This window comes from Callorhinus ursinus, unplaced genomic scaffold (genome assembly GCF_003265705.2).
Source record: "Callorhinus ursinus isolate GAN/ISIS: 27379988/994484 unplaced genomic scaffold, GSC_fseal_2.0 scaffold21, whole genome shotgun sequence".
In the NCBI taxonomy this organism is placed as follows: domain Eukaryota; kingdom Metazoa; phylum Chordata; class Mammalia; order Carnivora; family Otariidae; genus Callorhinus; species Callorhinus ursinus.
Window position 1 is genome coordinate 5,125,579 of NW_027397083.1, and position 17,525 is coordinate 5,143,103.

At 51.3% G+C, this 17,525-nt stretch overlaps 1 long non-coding RNA gene across 1 annotated transcript; it reads right to left on the reverse strand.

Annotated features, from left to right (window-relative positions):
• Positions 1-351: 351 nt before the first annotated feature.
• On the reverse strand, positions 352-16,350 carry LOC141374750 (uncharacterized). Its single transcript, XR_012381873.1, has 3 exons — positions 15,751-16,350; positions 14,439-14,587; positions 352-1,027 (listed from the first exon to the last, which is right to left on the reverse strand). It is a non-coding gene; the product is annotated as an uncharacterized lncRNA (long non-coding RNA).
• Between the last annotated feature and the right edge of the window lie 1,175 nt (positions 16,351-17,525).

The following is a 17,525-nucleotide window of genomic DNA, read 5'->3' on the forward strand; positions in this document are numbered from 1 at the left end:
CCAGGGCAGAACTGCCCACCAGGCTCTGCCTGCCGCTCCAGCATCCCCCCCTGAGCTTCCTCTGCAAGGGGAACAGAGGGGTATACCTCTTGCCAAAAAGCTTCATTTTTTTTTTTTTTTTTTTTTTCAGAAACAAACTCAGACCCATAAGCCAGCTTTCAAGGCAGATACTACCTTGACTCCTCAGCAAAATGTCATTGGTGGGCATCCCCAGGGTATAGAGGAAAGGTTGGGATCTCTTCCTCTGACAAGTTTTAACCATAGAAGAGCCTTATTTGTCAGAGCAAAACACCCAAATATCAAGTAAGAAGGCATTGGATCTTTTTTTTTTTAAAGATTTTATTTCTTTATCTGACAGAGAGAGACAGTGAAAGAGGGAACACAAGTAAGGGGAGTGGGAGAGGGAGAGGCAGGCTTCCCGCTGAGCAGGGAGCCAGACGTGGGGCTCGATCCCAGGACCCCGGGATCATGACCCGAGCCGAAGGCAGAGGCTTAACGACTGAGCCACCCAGGCGCCCCAAGAAGGCATCGGATCTATAAGTAATGCTACATGCGCACTATGGAATATGAAGCAGCCATTAAAAATGGAAGTATATTTAATGTTGTGGTCAAACATTCACCAAAAAATAAGAGAAAAAATGGAATATACAACTAGGTGTCCTGGAAAGATGTTTGTAAAATGTGGTAGAGATGCCAATTAGCCCCCCCAAAATCTGTTCTTCCCTTTTTCTATAGTAATAAAAGCTCTACTCAGATAAATCCTATTTCCTCGGGCGGGGGTGGGGGCGTGGGACTTAGTTCTGGCTAGTGTGGTACAAGCAGGCGTGATGCATGTGAATTCTAGGAAGCGTCCTTTGAGGAGACAGGGCTCTCTCTTCTTGGCTGCTTCTTCCTCCATCGGCTGTCTTGGGTCACTAGTGGAAGGCATGCGCTGACGATGGAGAGCCCCAGGTAGAGGGGGCCTGGGTCCCTGATGGTCACGGGGCTACTGTACCAGACTGGGCTGCTTACTTCCGGACATCAGTTCCTAGAGAGAGAAATGAACATGTTTAAGCCACTGTTCCTTTGGGTTTTCTGTCATTTGTAGCTGAAATGATCCTAATCAATGTCAGATGTATTGTTAAGCAAACAACAAAATGTAGGTTAAAAATAATATGAATCATAGGATTCTGATTTTATTGTAAAATGTGTGTTTCTATATATTTACCTGCATACCTAAAAATGTGGACAGGACGGTTAAACACGAAAATGTTAGCGAGGATTATTTCAGCGGGGTGAGGCTGTAAGGATATTACCTGTTCATTTGTTTGCTTGTCTGTATTTTCTAACTTTTTCACAACAAAAGTGTACTACTTTTCAGGTAAGAAAAAATAATAAATGCTCTAAATGGTATGATCCTAATGGGATCTATATGGATCCCAATCATAAGAAATATACCTTACTTATGATTACATGGGAAAAAAACTGAAACGAAAAGAAGTGCACTGAAGTAAAGATTAAGATCCAAGGACATGGGAAACTGTTCAAAATATATCATGAAGGGGGAAAAAAGGTTATAAAACAATATAATTCCATTTTTTGGGGTAAAAAGAATAAAGTGAACCTAAAATAAATACAATATTATATGTCAATTATATGTCAATTAAAAAAAGAAAGAATAGGGCGCCTGGGTGGCTCAGTTGGTTGAGCGTCTGCTTTCGACTCAGGTCATGATTCCGGGGTCCTGGGATCGAGCCCCGCGTTGGGATTGCTGCTCAGCAGGGAGTCTGCTTCTCCCTCTCCCTCTGCCCCTACCCCCCTGTTTGTGCTCTCTCTCTTTCACATAGATACATAAAATCTTAAAAAAATAAAAAGAATAAAAGGACATGAATACAAGCTAGAAAAAGGACCAGAAGGAGATAAGCCAATAGATAAATGGTCTGGTTCCAGAGGAGAGATTCTGGTGATTCTTATTTTTCTCTTTCTACCTTTTGGCATTTCCTGAAATTTTCCCCAATAAAGCTGTATGAATCTTATTGACTTAAAAGTATTTTTATTTACAGGTACCTGGCTGGCTCAGTCAGCAGAGCGTGTGACTCTCGATCTCGGGGTTGTGAGTTCAAGCCCCACGTTGGGTGTAGCGATTACTTAAAAATAAAATCTTAAAAAAATGATTTTATTGAGAGCAATTTTAACAATACAGAAAAAGATGTTGCAAAGAACAATAAAAATGATCAATATTGGGTTATACTTAATTTCTGTCTTTGTTTTTAAGAAACAAGGAGTAACAGGAAAGCCCTCCTTACGGATGTCTATCAGGATCGTGAAAAAAACATCTAAATGTGAGAGCACTTGCCCTATGTGGGATGGCTGGGGGTGGGGGGGGTGCTGTGGGAGAGCAGGAGAGAAGCAGCACTCAGGGACTTTGACTTCCTTCCACCTTCAGCCGAGGGTTTGGCTCTAAGTGCCTATTTCCAGGACGGAGGTAGCCTGGGTGTGAGGGTGTCAGATTTGCCTGGCACTTCCTCTGGAACATTCAGCAGCAGGCAGGGCTGGAAGAGGAGGGTCCCGGTGAAGCGCTTCCCTCCTGAGGTCAGTTGGTGCCCAACTGGTGTTTACAAAGAGGGTGGGGACCCAGGCGCAGGGCTCTGAGGCCTTTGCTCTCAGGGGAGCTGGCTCATGGCAGGCCACAAGCAAAGAGTGGCAAAACCACTGTCTCCTGCAAAGCTTAGAAGCCGGGCCGCAGCTGGGAGGATGCTGGGAAATGAGGGGCCTGAAGCTAGGTGGTAAAGTGGTCAGTGGAGGTTAAGGAGATCCAGAAGGAAGCAGGGGAAAAGGGACGGGGCAGGAGCGTTCACACTGACTGCACCTATTACCATGGGTAGTTATTATCTTCATTTTCCAGAAGAGCTCTGAAAGAGGCTCAGAAGGATTGGGTCACACCAGCCCCAGGCCTCATGGACTGAGGTCCAGGCTGAAATTCAGGTGAGCCCAAGGTTCATGCTCCTCACACCACACCGGGCTGTGTCCCATGGGGCAATTATGAGGGAGCCATTCTGCGTTGCTCAGAGTCTGGAGCAAGGCGTGGGGGCATGTGGAGGTTGATTTTCAGGAGGCAGTGGGATCTGGGGATGAAGTGCTCTGAGACAGCCTGTCCTCACTTGGCGTGAGTCCCCGCCCCCCCCCCCCCCGGCTTGGGGGGCTCAGAGAGGCCGATAAGGTCTGAACTGATTTTGAAGAGTTTGCCAGTGTCCTTTCTTCTTGACTTTGTGGAGACCCGAGGCCTCCAGGCCCGTGGCTAGCTTTCTAGGAAAATATTAGAGTCTCCCCCTGGGAACTGAGGTGGGGATGAAAGCCACCCAGCCGTTCACACCTCACTTACCAAATGCACAGTCCTTCCCCATTCTCACCTGGGCCAAGGTGGAGGTTAGACTGGTGTGTCCACGTGCATGTACACACACACACACACACACACACACACACAAACGTGTGCACGAGTCCATACAAACATCAGCAGAGGCAGCCTCCTAGTGGACCATCCTTTTCAGCCTTGCCCTTGTCTCTAACATCTGGCACACAGCCCAAAGGCGGAACAGGCCCGGAGGCCCACGCCGAGTCATAGGCAGGCCTGCAAGCAATCCGTTTCCCTACTTCCTTGACTCAAATGCCAGGGCCAGTGCCCTCTCGATGCCAGAGCCATGGGCAGTGAGACACATTAAATCATCCTGGGGAGGCTGGAGGCTTCTATCAGATGAAGTTGGTTGAAATTCTGGCTCTGCCACATTCTGGCTATCCGACCTTGGGCGGCTTTCTTAACCTTTCTGAGAGGCTCAATGCCTTTATCAAATGGGGATGTTTTGGTTGATGGTGATAACAGACACCACCTCCTCTTCTAGTGGCTGGAGGAGGAGTAAGGAGTAAGCCCGAGAGTGCACAGTTGGTGTCTGGGTGCTGTGCATAGAGCCTGGCATATGGCAAACGCCCAGTGGCAGCGCCTGATACTTGCGTGGCCCTTTGCCTCTCCCACCCCCAGCCCCATTTAGGGATCCAGTCCTCACTCCAGAGTGGCAGGGGAGGTCCCAAACCTCTTCCATCCCCTTCTTAGGCAGGGAGTATTCCATTGTTCAGGACTGTGTTAGCTACCACGTCTGAGGACCAGCAGCAGGGAGAATTGTGGTTGAGTCTGAGGTACCAGAGAAATGGGCGCCAGTCCTTCGGGCAGGGAGACCAGCAGGTGGCCCCTTGATGCACCACCCCAAATCCTGCTGCTTCCTCGTTTGACCGGCCCCACACTGGCTGTGACCATATCTCTTCTGCCCCTGCTCTCCAAAGATCCTCACAGGTCGTGGATTCTTTCTTCTAGTCCTGCCCAGGCTGTTCTTCACAACAATGATGAACGCAGCTCCTAGTTACTTACCCCAGTGTCCCCACAATGCAGACAAGGACATTGAAATCCAAAGGGGTCAAGCGACTCGGCCATCACGGAGGAAGTGACCCACCTGAGACCGTATCGAGGCTGGGAAGACGTGAGTGGCAGAATGGACCCTGCTGGGTAGGAAGACATTCTGCACATTCAGACCCCATCAGTTGCTAGGGCTCCTGGTTTGGGATCCATGGGGTCCTGCTGGGGGCTGCTCAGTTCTGCTCATAGTCAGCTAACCTGGTGCCCAAGGGGATAGGAGAGGGTAGGCTTCAACTCCCCCTCACGCCCAGGAGTTGCTTGCCTGCTATGGTCTAAATGTTTGTGTCCCCCCTCAAATTCGTATGTTGAAATCCTAATGCCCAATGTGATGAGGTTAGAAGTTGGGCCTTTGGGAGATGCTCAGGTCAAGAGTGTGGAACCCTTTGAATGGGATTAGTGCCCCTATACAAGAGACCCCATGGAGCTCCTTTGCCCTTCTACCACGGTGGACACAACAAGAAGTTGGCAAGGTCTGACTCGAAAGAGGGCTTTCGCCAGAACCCAACCCATATTGCTACCCTGATTTTGGACATCGAGCCTCTGGAACGGTGAGAAATAAATTTCTGTTTATGAGCCACCCAGTCTGCGGTCTTGTGTCACAGTGGCCCCAGCAGACCAAGGCACTGCTGCTCAGCCCAGCCGGGGTAGGAGGTGAGGACCCGGTCTGGGTGAGGTCCCGTCAGGAGCGGGAAGGGCTGGAAGTGTGGAAAGGGGGTGTGGGAGTGGGGAGGCAAGTGAGTTAGCGGCCTGGAGAACTGCCGCAACCTCTGAGGCTGGAAACTCACAGGGAGGAGGGGATGGTAGAGAGCCTGGGGCTGGGGCCGCCCATCGGGAGCTGGGGCCAAGGAGGAGGCTGTGGCCGGAGTTGCTGCCTGAAGCTGGGGGTCCGGAGAAACACCCAGACTTCTCTTCCTGCCCCCGCTCTTCCTCTGGCACCTTCCGCTGGGTGAACCTAGTCAGAAGCCAGTTAGCAGGGGAGTCTGTCATATGTCATTTGCCCTCTGAGATGTCGAACAGAACAGAGAAAGTAAGGAACAGATGTGATAGCAAACAATAAGCAAGCAAGCGGGACACAGATCTTTCCAAGGTGATGTCCTGCTCCCGTGGCCAACCGCAAGCTGCTCCAGGGCTCCTGCTGGGTCGCGGGTGGGCAAGCTCCTGATGCTGATGCCGTACTCCCCCTTACGAAGAGGGCTTCTGCTCACTACTGGTTGGGTCCAGTGGAGCTGGCCACCCTCCTTATATCTGGCTGGGACTGCCTAGAGGTCTTCGTTTGCCTTGTCCTTCACTTCAGTGACTGCCTTTCTCTCTGGTCCTAACTCTTCCCCATCAGCACTGCCCTCACAGGGCTGGGGTCTCACCGTGCTCTTCCCCCTTGCCAGCCCAACTTAGAAGACCAGAGAAGATGCTGCCAAGAGTGTCCCACCAAACACTGTGGTTAAGAACCTGGGTCAGATCCAGCTCTGTGGCTTTCTGACTCCAAGCAAGTAATTTCGCCCTCTCAGCCTCAGTCTGTTTATCTGCAAAATGGGACTAGCAACAATACATCCCTGCAGAACTGCTATGAAGATAAAATAAGCTAATGCAGGTAGAGTGCTGAGCACAGGGCTCAGCTCTTAGTGAGTGTCCTATAAATGGCAACTTCAAAAAGCATGGGAAGGAAGAGTTGGGAGTCACCACAGACTCGGGAGGAAGCACCTCTGGACCCTCAAGGTCCGGGCTGCCAGGGTCCATTACTGGTCATTTTCCTTGAGATCTAAGTCTCCCCCATTCCAGGGGGCTGAGCAATGGGACAGCTCTTTCCCCGGTCTCATGGCTAGAAGGAGGCCTGCATGTTTTGCCTGGAACCGGCCTTGTACTCTCATTCTGAGCAGCACTGATGGCAGTGGGAGGGTTGGGCAATGGGCACAGGGAGCTGAGTGTCCTTGCCGCAGGACCTACTGAATGTCTGAGCATTGCAAGGCCCCCTCCCCGCTGCCTGCCAGTGCTCCTGGTCTCATCTGGAAGGACAACACTGTGATGGTCCAGGCCCTCCCTAGGCCTTGATCTTTTGAGCTTGGGGCCGGAGGTCTAGTAGCCAATCAAAAATCTCTTAGGCTTGGTATAGTATTATAGTATCATGGGCCTTCAGAGCTTGAAAAGACATCGAACAGAGCCGTAGGCTTGTTAGTGCTGGAAGGGGCCTCCTGTGGGACCACAGGGAATTGGGGCAGGAGCCCAGGGGGACCTTCAGTAGGCTGTACCTGGCTAGTGCTAGATGGCTCTTCAGTCTGAGCACAGAATGACTCCTTCAGAATGAGCCTCAGGCAGAGCCATGGGACATGAGAACGGGACAATGGGCTAGATGTAGCTGATTCAACTCTCTCATTTTATAGCGGAATCCTCAGCTCCCTGTATAAGTAGCTAGTGAGGGGTAGGTTCCACGAATTTGCTAGACATGAGGTCCACGTGAGTACTTTAGGGGTTTAGGCTGGGGCAGAGAGAAAGAAGGTGGCTTACAGCTTCTCTGGGGGGTAGTCATTACAGGTAAGAGAAGAAAAATAACAATGGAGCATTCATTCCACAAGTGTTTATGGACTCCTGTGTGAGGCCCAGCAGGAGCGGGAAGAGGAGTGGGACCCTGTAAGGTAAGATGTGACCGAGAGCCAACCCAAGCTGGCTTAGAAAAACGGACATTTGTCAGCTCACCTAACCAGAGGCGCGGGGGCAGTGCTTCAAATACAGAAGAGTAAGCAAAATAGAAATTTATGTCACTTTCTATCCTATAAGAGTTCAGAGAAAAGTCATCCAAGACCGAGAGAAGGGCTCCGCCATCCTCCACATGTGGCATCCCTCCCTGGGTCCAGGGAGACTGCTTTCACTTCTACCATCTTCTAGTCAGGGGGAAGCACACGCACAATCCTTCTGAGGGCACAGCTTAGAAGCGGTACAATCATTCTGCCCACAGTCTATGGTGAGACCTTAAACTCAAGGCCACATCAAGCTACAAGGGAGGCTGGGAAATGTAGCTCTTATGAGGCAGCCATCTGCTTGGCCAAAAATCAGGAGTTCTATTGTAAAGAAGGGGACTGTTGATATTGGGAAACCAGAAAAGCCTCTACTGCACACTGATTAGTTTAGGCCCAAGTTCTTGAACCAATTCTTGGAAAGGGCAAGTGGGCCGACCCCTGGAGCTGGGCATGGGGTCAGCTTCCACTGAGGCACATGGGCTTGTGTAAGCCTCTGGACCCTGGGTCTGTTTGTTATAGTGGCTTAGCTTGTACGCTAAATAAGACATTGTGCCTTGCATTTCTTTGGTTTCTTTTAGGAAGGGAGAGAATGGGTGTTGGGTAGTCAACCAGCAGGCAACACTACATGACCTGCCTTGGAGGCCCTCTGACTCTGGGTCAGGGAAGGGACGTCTTTAAACAGATAACTATGGGTCAACGTGACAAATGGTAAACTAGCGGCTATATATAAATCCCAATGAAAACAGAGGGAAGAATTAAGAGAAGGCTTCTGAGAAGGGATGAGAGAGTATAATGAGTTCATTTTGTCTGGGTCTCAAAGGATAGGTGGGAATTCCCCAAATGATTTTGGTTGGGGAAGGACAATTCTGACAAAGAGAACAGCCCACTCGCAGAGCTGTGGGGGCACATGGAGTGTGGCTGGTGGCCTGTTGTGGCTGGAGAGTGGGAGGGAGGTATGCTGGGAGCAGGGAACGAAGAGCACCCGAAAGTCACGGAAGTCACGGGAGGAAATAGCCTGTCTGACAGGCCTCTGGAAGCCATGCAGGGTTTCTTAGCCCAGCAGAGATGTGGGCTTTGTCTCTGTCTTTCTCTGAGGTAGAGACTGGAGGATGACTCCTTAGGAAGCTATTTCACAAATTCGGCTGAGTAATGAAGAGAGCCTGCATTGGGGTTGCGGTGCTGGGAAGGGAGACAAGGAGCTTGGGATGACGGGGAGCCTCAGGGGAGGACTGACAGAACTTGGTAGCTGGGTGGTTGAGGGGGTTGAGCGGGAACAAGGAGCGGGTTAAGTATGGCTAGACATGATCCTAAGTTTGTATCCTTGTACTAGAAATCCAGAGAAGAAGTACAGGAGAAGCAAGTCTAGGGATGAGAGGAGTGGATGTCTCCCCACTGTCTGAAGCCTGGTCCATGACAAGCTCCTTTGGGATCCTTGGATACACGACATTCGCTCTTAACTCAGGGCTTCTGAACACTCTGTCCCTACTCCGCAAAACATTCCCTCACCCTCAAATCTCCAACTGGCTAATTCCTCATTCCCTCCAAGAGCCCTTCTTGACGCCCCCCCCCCCCAGGTGACAAACCCTCTTCGAAAAACAGAAATGGTACGCCATTTCTTCTCTTTACGTGACTCTCGCTCAGGGTTGTTTAACGTCCGTCTTCCCTGTCTCAGCCTGTCAGGTCCATGAAGACAGCGGCCATGTCTGTCTGTTTGCCCCTTCCTTTTCAACACCTTGTATAGTGTCTGGAACCCCGTAGGCACTCATGCTGGGTTCCAAGTATTCAACACTTCTCATTGGACATAGGAGTTGGCCAGTAGTTTTTATCAGGGCCCACTGAGATGGGATGCAAGGCAATGAGGCCACCATGAGGATAGCTGCGGGGATCCTTTTACAGACCTGGATCACTCTAGACCAGTGGTTCTCAACCAGGGGCAATTTTTGCCTCCCAAGGACATTTGGCATGTCTAGAGACATTTTTGATAGTCATGACTCTGGGTGTGTTTTACTGGCATCTAGAGGCTAGAGGCCAGGGATCTTGTTAAGCATCCTACAGCGCACCACACAGCCCCCCGTAACTAAGACTTATGTAGCCCAACATGCCAATAGAGCTGACGCTGAGAAATCCCACTCTAGAGACTGGTGAGCCAACTGGATGGTTAAGTTCCCATCTGGCCTGCTGGTTGCTATGGCCCAAGTGAAGGAGAGCAAGAGAAGCTTAGCGGCTGTCATAAGAAATATGGACTTGTGATGTGCAGCCCGGAACCACCTTGGATCGGGCCTCAGTCAAAGGTCCCAAAACCTTGGGCAGTTTCCCCTTAACTGAACTCCCGGCCGTAAGCCCAGCAGACCAGCCTGGCACTCGCCCCTCTCTGACTCACTCCATTGGGTTTCTCTCGCTCTTTGGTGGAAGCGGCCACCACACTCTCTTCCCACCCCATCTGCCTCACTGATTATTTTCAGCTTGGCTTGCAGAGGCCCAACGCTGCAATTACACCCCAACCTCAATGGCTCCTTCTGAAAATAACATTTGGGTCGAAGAAAACCTCAGTCTGGTGGGCTGGATTTTATACTAAACAGTTAAAGAGTGGGTGTGGGCATGGGGGTTGAGGCGGGGGAACAAGGGAGTGGCACAATGGTACAATTAAAAGAAGAATCTGGAAGAAGGGGAAGGAAGAGGAAGTGAAGAGAGGGAAGGGGTGGTGGCGGTAAGGGCAGTCGCAGAAAGAAAATCTACCTCCTGGGCAGGGGTCAGCCATCTTTTAGAAGTCTTATGCCCAGTCTTCATTTATGCCTCTAATTGAAGGTTTTGTTTCTGAAATAACTTGCCCTCCCCACCCCCCATCACTGAGGCCTGGGAAATTCATGTCTGCTTGGGGCCAGAAGAATTAGTCTATGGGCATACCAATCTTTATCCAAGCTAGTGACCAGATTTTCCAACCCCAAAATAGGAGCCACATGGTTTGACAGAGGATTTTTGTTCTCTTTCCAGGTGAGAATAGCAGTCTGGGAAATGTAGTTTCATGATGCTCGTAGGTGGAATTTCCATGGTCAGTGCAGAAGAGTGGATAGGACCTTTAAAGTAGGGATTCTCACGGATATCATGAGAGATTTATGGGTTGCTTTTAGTTCAGAGGAGCGAAGGAAACCGTTGAAAGAGAACCTCCGTCCTACCTGCCCAGGGGGAGGGGGGTGGAGATGTAGGGGGTGAGGAAAGAAAGAACTTGGAAGCACCTTTTGAATTCCAAAGGAGGCAGACGGATTTAAAAAGGCTGTATGAGGTGAGATTTGGGGAAACAGGAAAGAGTTCCACACAGTAGTTAAAAGCTCTGTTCTGGAGTCAGACCGACTCAGGTTCAAATTCAGACTATACTAACCACCTGGGTGATCTCCAGAGGTAACTTAGCTGTTTTGGAGAGGCCAGCAGTGCAGGCTCTAAAGCGAGGCTAGTAAGGATTTGCATCCTGGCTCTGCGATCTTTGGCAAGGGTATTTCACTTCTGGGTGCCTCGCATTTTCCCTTTGTAAAATGGAAGGGTATATATCAGGACCCAAACCTTCTCACAGCACCACTTCTACGGTGTCCTAAGGCCAGAGAATAAAGTGCTTAGTTCAGTGCCCGGGACATTGGCAATCACTCAACATATGTTACCTCTTTTTTATTACCTCTGGAGTTTTTCTCCAAATGCAGTAGGCAAGAAACTTTTAGCTAACATACACATTTTTTTTATTCGAATAGTTCTGAATTTATTTTCAACTGTATTAAAATATATGACTAACATATCAAACTGTGGTTTCGCTAATGTTATTGCTTAGGGCAAGGCTATGTAGAAAAAGGGAATCGATTTAAAGTTAATTTAGAGAATAAGGAGAGTTAATAAAAGAAGTCAATTAAAAATATATAATATTGATGGAATGTGGGTATGGAAGAAAACCATGCAGGCAATACCTGAATGGCGGAAAAAAATCGGAAAATAATCCACGATGCTTTCTGCTAATAAAACCTTCTAAGGCACATGGGTGGAGAAATGAGGCAGGAAGATATCGATCAAGACGCTATCAGAACGTTGCCTTTCCCTCCCTCTGTAACCACTGTTGTTCCCTTTTTGAGAAATCCGTAGGAGGGCACAGACAAGCGAGGCCTGACGCCCTAATGAGGTCTTGGAACCCTGATAGCTTTGTGGCTTGCGGGGCTCGGGGAAGGCTGGCAGAATCCAAAGGCCCAGCTCGGGAAACCGAAAGCCAACTCCCCAAGTTCTCTCTCCCGTCGCGTTTAGGGCGATTCAGGCCTCTCTGATTTTTTTTGGATCACTGGGTCAATCAGTCAGCCAATGCCTCGGGAGAAGTTTAATTAAGCTCAGATCGCCGGCGCGAGCTGCCAAAGGTCTCCCTGCCCGCCCGCGCCCCGCCCCTGCCCGCCCCCCCCCCGGCCCCCCCCCCGCACATCTGGTGAAAAGCTTCTCCCCCGCCCGGCCTGGCGGGGCCGCAGCCCGCGCATGCGCGTCGGCAGGGCGCCCAGCGCCCCGCGGCAGGCTCGGCTTCCAGAACCGAGCGTTGCAAACTGTTGCATCAGACAGCAAGCAGCCCGGCCGGGCAAGCCAGGGTTTCTAGGAAGATAGGAAGGGTTTGAGATCCCCTGTGGTCGAATGCGAGCGTTGGCTGTCCCTCACGGTGTTTACACGCTGGTAACACGAGCCCCTGAAAGCTCAAGCTTGCGCCAGTTGGGGGAGGGCCTTAGCCACAGGTGAAATTCAATTAACTCCACTGCCTCTGCCCCCACCCCACGGCCCCAGCTGGACCAACAGCATTGGACTCCGTCTGCTTTATTAATGGCATGGGCCCTAAAGGAATGAGCTGGGTCTGATTTCTCTTCCCAAGTACAAGAATGCCCCTGAGGAATTTCTCACTCTGTGAAAGTGCAAAACTAATTTCCCCAGACAAGAGCTGTTGCCGGTTCCCAAAAGGGCTTGGAAAGATCCCAGCAGGAATGCTCAGTGGTTCCAAAGCTCTTCACCCCAGCTGCTGGACTTGCAGACACCGACCACCAAGAACGTCTTGGTGGGTGGACACACGTCCTTCACAGATAGGCCTTCTTTTTAGAGTATCTCAGGCCCCTATGTATGGAGATTTTGGACATCAGCCAGAGAATGCACAACCACCAGGAACTCACACACGACACAGCACAAATGTAACAGTTCTCTAGATTCAAGTGGCTCTGCAACTCAGGTAAGGGAAGAGTTTTCCTCACTGCTCCCTCATTCTTCTGGTCTCTGGGCCTCTGCCTTCCTCAAGGGGAGAGAAAATGATGCTGTAGCTAGCTAGCAGGGATGGGACAGTCTTGGGGGGGGCGGTGAGAAATTCAAGAAGAATGAATATGATTTGGAATCTACTCTCCAAAGGGATTTCCAGGGCCATCATCTGAATTCTGCGGTTCAACGCTCTTTTTTTTTTTTTTGGAATGGTGAAGACCAAGTCATTGAGTACTAATGGATTTTCCAAAAAGACAAAAACTGACAATGTATACCTTAAGCATTCTGTCTTTACTAGAGTGTTGATGTTGAAAATCTATTCCATCTGAATAATCTGGAAAGCTAAAACAGGGCTAGTGTTCTTCCTTCCTGTCACTATTTTGAATCACTCAATGCCAACGTTCAGTAACAAAATGACCCGAAAGACTCAGCATTATCCGACATATCCACTTGCCAGCCAGTCACTGTTGTTTGTTTAAGCCAACATTTTCCTTTGAATGGTGGGGTATTATGGTACTACGGGATTTTTGTTGTTGTAACCGATGCTTCATAAATATGGCCCAAGCTATTAAGGTTGTCCACAATGATCATATGAACTGAAGGCATGCCATCTAGGAAAAGGTAGGAAGGAGTGTGGGCAAGTGCATTTCCAGGCCCTGCTTCTGAGGGTATATCTCAGGACCCAAACCTCCTGCCCAGTGGATGTCACCAAGGTGGTATCCTGGGGTCACAGCGCATGGTCTCCCGGCGCTGCCAGGAGCTATCCAGAATGTTGGATATGTCTGAACGACAGTCCCCACCTAGAGAAGCAAGTCACTGACTGTTGTGGGGCCTTCCAGGCATGAAAGTTGGAGCCCTGAGGTCAGGAGCTGAGTAGGAACTGGAGAAAGTGAGCTCTTGAGCTCATGTTAGGTTCTCTGCTGTACCCACAGCACTTATGCATAGTGGGCTGTCAATGCATGTTTGTAGAATGAATGCCCTGAAAAAAATGAGGGAAGGAGCAGAGAGAGGTAAGGTCAGAGAAGTCCAAGAATTTTGCAAGAGGCCTCCTGGGATGCCCAGGGCTCTTTTGTGTTGGGCAAAGGGGAGTCCTTGTAGTCCAAAGACATAGGGCAGGAGAATCAGAATGATGAAGTGACAGGTCTCCTGAGGTCCCTTCTGCCTCAGTTTCCCTGTTTGGAAAGGCCTCCAGTCGGTGATTCTATTTAACCAAGCCTAGTGACATCATCATCAATAACAGTTGCCTCACATTGACTCAGTTCCCAGAGAGAAATTCTGGGAAAGTAAGGGGTCTGAGGGAGGGTGTGTGACTAAGACCCAGGGGACAGGAAAATCCCCTAGAAGCCACACTCTAAAACCATAAGCAAAGTGGCGGCCCAGATGGTTAGATGATGCAGGCATACACCAAAAGCATGATTCGTTTTCCACATTTCTTGGGCACTCACCGATTCTAGACACTATACGGAGCCCAACCCCAGACAAAGCTCCCGTTCTAAGGGCTTATGATCTAAATTCCTTGTGGAAAGTCTGTCTTTCAAATGTTTAAAGCACCTCATTCAATCCTCATTTCCACTTCAAGTCATGCACCTCCTTCCTGAGAAACCCACCAAGTTTGAAGTTCATAGCTGGCCTTCCTTCTGTTTTTGCTATTTATGTGCCAATTTAAAGGGTGGGGAGAGCTACGTTAATTTAAAAATAAAACACAAATAGCAAAATGAGTCTTGGTTAAAGTAAAAAAAACCACAGAAGGCATTTTTTTTCCCCTCTCATATTTTTCAGATTTTCCTAGAACCACCTTTATTTCCTCAGAGCCCAGTCATAGAAAGTGAGTGGGCCTCTCTGGACGCTCTTCCAAGCAAAAGCTACTAGCCTTATTCCTCTTCTCCTCTCATTGAACCTTTAGGTTTTCTTTTTCTTTCTCAGACATTTGAGAGAGCACTTGAAGCCCCTAAATCACATGTGGTATTTCTAACCACTCTTAGAGTAGATTTTGGTTTGTTTTTGCTTGGTTTGTATCTTACCTCTTCTGTTCAGTTGGATCAGCTTGTACATTCCGGTGATGGGAACATGGCATTAAACTTAGATCCTCCCGGTGGATGCCCAGATTGCCATTTACCAGTCTTGTGGCTTCTTCTATCAAAAGGAGAATAATGGTGTACTCCTCTCAGGGCTGTCATGAGGATTGAGGAGTGAAGACACATAAAGGGCTCAGCACAAAACAGGCTCTTAAGACACTGTAGCTATTAAAAATAGATCCTTTCAACCAATCTGCTCCTTCCTTAAACAAGCCCCTCCTCCTGTTTCGGCGAAGAAAATTAGTTATCTATTCCAAGTCGATGATTTATCCCCATTTTACATCACCAAAGCGCCCGTGAGAAGGGGAGACAAAGCCGAGGTTGACCTGCAAACACCTGAGCCTTTTAGTGGAATGGAATCAGTGTTCTTGCCTTTCAGCAAGAGGCGACCAAATCAGCGGTGCAGGGACTTGGGGAAGCCTTTAAGGCCCATGGTGGGATGGCAGGACCACAGAAAATGGGGGAGAGTGATCAGGAAAAGCAGGCCCAGGGTTGAGATGAGGGGCCAGAGGGGTGCCAGTCGCCAGGCAAGAAGGATTCCCACTTGGTGGGCGGGGTGGGGTGGGGCGGGGGCGGTTCTGAGTCCAAGCGTCCGCAGGCCGGCCCCGGGGTCTGTTGACCATGGGACCCGAGGCGCGTGCGACAGCGCCCTCTGCCGGCCGCGCGGAGCAAGCAGCCACCCCGCCGCTCTGCAGGTGGGACCAGGGATCCCTCCCGCTGCCTCCGCCCCCGCACCATCCCTTCTGAGGACCGCGCGGCCGGGGCCCGACCGGGTTCCAGGAGACGCGTCCCTATCAGACGCCTGCGGGCTGAGCAGAGACGATGCTCGGAAACATCCCATACACCCGGGGATCGGAGGCCGCGGGAACCCACCCAAACCCCGCAGAGGCTGCGCCTCTTGGGACCCGGGGCCAAAGCCTGCTGGGCTGTCGGAGGTGGTTTGGAAGTGGCATCGCCTATGGCCAAGACCGCGGGTTCTGCGGACAGAGAGAGGAGCCCTGGGTTCGCTTTCTGCCTCATCCATTTTCCAGCTAGGTGACCTTGGGCAAGGTACTTAAATTTCCATGTGCCTTAGTTTCCTCATCTTTAAGATGGAGAGAATGATCCCGACCTTATGGGTTGACATGAGGATTACATGGGATCAGACAGCCTGGGCTGGAATTCTGGCACTCACATCAGCTAGCTGTGTGCCTGGGGCAAATTACTTAACCTCTCCGTGCCCCGGTTTCCTTACAATAGGGATAATAACGGTACTTACCTCCGAGAGTTGTTGCCTGCAAAACGCTTAACACAGTGCCTGGCACAGAGTAAGCGCTCAATAAATGGTGGCTCTTATGGTTGTTGTCGTTATTATTGTTCTTAAGAGCGCTGAGCACACGAGCAGAACTCTAGCAGGCTGCTATTATTAGTCTCTTTCTTGGGTCCGGCTATTTCTTTCCGGGCATTGTTAAAATCTTTTACCATGCGGTCGCGTCCTTATCAGTAGCCGAAGGACAGCCGGCCTTCCTGAGATTGGAAAAATCGAGGTTCCCCTGGAAGAGGGCCAAGGACGCGGCCGCGGGCTGCAAGGACCGGGACCTCCCCGGGGGACACCCGCACCACGCCGCCGCCGCCCGTGCCTCCATTAGCGCGCGTCAGAGCCGCAGTGACGTCGCCAGGTCCCGGCGGTGGGGAGGCGCGGCGCGAGGAGGCGCAGCCTGGGCACGCGGGGAGCCTGGGGGCGCCGGGGGGGGGGTGGGTGGCCGGGGTGGCCGCCCGGCTGCAAGAGACGTCTGGGGCCGCGCGGTGCCCTGCTGTTCTCCGCGGCTTCGGCCGAGGCAGCCCGGGTCGCTGCGGGAAGTCCGCGGCTGGGGTCGGCTGTCCAACCTCCCCCCCACCCCCCACCCCCGCCCCGGCCTGCCCGCGCCGTGCGCCATCAGGCTCCGCCTGCACCCCGCGGGGAGGCCGCGGAGGCCAATGCCCGGCCCGCCCAGCCCGCGCGGGGCTGGTCTCCCGGCTGCCGCTCGGCGTCTGCGTGGTCCTCCCCCTCCCACCCTTCTCTTCCCCACCCCCGCCCGCCCCAGTCCCAGCTTGCGGGCCCCCCGGGCGCACCCATCCCACTGCTCGCTGGATGGTTCGACTTGGCTTGCCCTGCACGCACCTCCGACTCGCCGAGCCTTGCCCCCATTATTGCCCATGTCAGCGGTGGCGCTTCCACCCACCCATCGTCCTAGATGTCTCGCCTTCCCTCCTAAATACCTCTTTGGGCGCTCTCCACTTCTTCCAGGATGGCTTCTTAGTTCCAGCCATCCTAGTTTAGGCTATTAACATATTCCTCTCAAAGATCTCCTTGACTGCACCCCAGCCTCCTTCAGATCCATCCTCCACCCGTTGCTAGAGCCGGCCACCTACGAGCCACGTCTGGCCATGCCTCTCTTGGCTTGAGGCTGGCTGCCTTCTTGGACACTCTGTCTTCATGCACACTCTGGTCTGCCATTTTTGAGCACCTTCTCAGCTAGTCCTGGGTGTAGGACCCAGGTGGGATCATGCTATGGAAGGTCCTCAATGTCTTTATTGCTGTTGGGTCCTCTCCAGGGAATTTGCACCTCACTCCCTCCTTCTCCTTCCCCAGTTGGCTTCCTCTTACTCATTCTCCACAACTCAAGATATGAGTCACCTCTGATAGGAATGCCTTCCCAGTTCTGCTATCTATGGAAGAGAAGTCTCTCTGGGTCCCAAAGCTTCCCATCTCTGCTGCTTTCCTCATAGGGTAAAGACCTGACCTTCAAGATGGCCTATGAGGCCCTGCATGGTCTGTGCACACCCCCCACCCCCATCACTTCCAACTCCAGCCCCTTTTCCCTCTGCCCTGGCCACACTGGGGTCTCAGTTCCCAGTCTCTATGCACACCCTCCGACCCCAGGGTCTTTGCACAGCTTGTTCTCTCTGCCTGGTACACCTTTCTGCCCTTCCTCACCTACTCAATTTTTGGCTCTCATCCTAAGTGAGCATCATGTCCTCAGAGACAGCTTCCCTGACTCCTCCCCTAACCCC